We start from the raw sequence: 1,919 nt of genomic DNA on the forward strand, positions 1-1,919 counted from the left end.
CTATTGGAAAAATTCCAACTATCATTATTGGAGGTTTTGAATTTCCTCTTCCTATTGTCAAGAAGAAATATGATATTCTTATTATTGGGGATGTTCATATCCCCGTTGAGGTAACCTAGTGTTATTCGAAATTTCTCTGGTTCCATGTCATTCAGAATGAGTTTGTTAACAAGACTCGATCAACCTTGTTAGTGGATTCCTTTTGATGAGCATGAGATGGATGAAGTTAGAAGGCACAACCTTCTGTATCCTCCTTTTACTTTCTATTATTTAGATTAAATAAAGTAAAAATAGTATTTCTATCTATTTTCTGAATTATCCATGCAATAAAAAAATACCGGAAAATAAAAGTTCTCCAAATGCCCTGCCAATTTAGTATGATTTTTTCTGGAATATTTGAGAATATTTGGCACTGAGAACACAACAGGGGGAGCTGGCACCTGGCCATGAGGGTCCAGGGCGCGCCCCCTGCCTCGTGGGTCCCCGGTGGCCCCCTCCACTTATTCCTGCACCAACACACTTCATCTTCCTCCCAAAAAAATCACCATCCAGCTCAAGCACGAGTTCTAGCTCATTTTACTGCGATTTTCGATCTCCTTGCTCAAAGCTCCATTCACAAAACTGCTTTGGGAGATTGTTCCTTGGTATGTGACTCCTCCAATGGTCCAATTAGTTTTTGCTCTAGTGGTTTATTCATTGCAACTTTTTGCTGCCTAGGTGACCCTGTTCTTGAGCTTGCATGTTAAATTTATGAGGTCCCAAGTAATTCTAATGCATGATATAGGCTATAGGAACTTGTGGGAGTAGTTGCTATCCATCTTATTGAGTTTGATTCACTTTTATTTTGAGTTACTAAAAAATTCAGAATTTTTTCAGAGGACGAAATATGTCTAGGAAAATGCATCAAGGGGGTTCTTCAATAAAGAAAGGACCCAGGCTCGCAATGCGTGAGCAGGACGATGAACCACCGAGGGAAGCTGACGTGCGGCCTTGTGAATGGCCGTCCGAAGAGTTTGTGGTAAATGCAGGCATCAAGGGTGAATTTGATGTATATGTGTGTAATGCCGATCTTGAGGACTTCATGCAAGATAAGTGTCCTCAGTATTATTATTTGACTGATTCATTCGTGAGAAGGTTTAAATTTACATATTCGCGTAATTCTCCAACTCTCATGTTTGATATTTATGATAAATCATATACCATGGACTTAGAAGATTTCACTACTGCCTGCAAACTCCCGCAGTGGGGCAATGTTAATGAACCCCGGAAATCTGAATATAAAGACTTTCTTGCTAGTATCATTGTGGGAGAATCTAGAGATATAGCGCAAGCTACCATAGGGAGCATTCATTTTCCTACCATACATTATTTTGCTCTCTTCATTGGTAGATGCATTAATGGTAAAGATGAAGCATGTCACATGTGTGCTCCTGATCTTTGTGTTCTCAAGAGTGCTGTATTAGGTGACGAACAATACAACTTGGGGGCAATTGTTGTACGTAGGTTGCATAATAATGGTTTAGTTGGATATTTGTTTGGAGGGATTTATGCAACCCGTGTGGCTAATTATCTTGGTATACCTCCACATGAAGATGATAGGAAGTTGCCTCCCGCTTATTTAGATTATAACGCCATGGTTAGTCATCATTTTCTTGAGAGAAATTAACAATTCCTCCAGTATCGACTAATCTTGGACAGACATCGCGCTGTCCATATTGCTCTCCCTGCTCCTGCCCTCTTTGATTATCTGGCAAAAAGAAGATATGTTATCACCAGGGAGGAGGCAACCGAGTACGAGAGGAGGGCAGAGGCAGCTCACCGCCATGCCGCAGCTCAGGAGGCATTGGCTGTTGCATCTCAGTACGACCCCAGTTACAACTTCGAATATCAGTCAGGCTATCCATGGGCATAGACCAACT

Source organism: Triticum aestivum, chromosome 3B (genome assembly GCF_018294505.1).
Source record: "Triticum aestivum cultivar Chinese Spring chromosome 3B, IWGSC CS RefSeq v2.1, whole genome shotgun sequence".
Lineage (NCBI taxonomy): Eukaryota > Viridiplantae > Streptophyta > Magnoliopsida > Poales > Poaceae > Triticum > Triticum aestivum.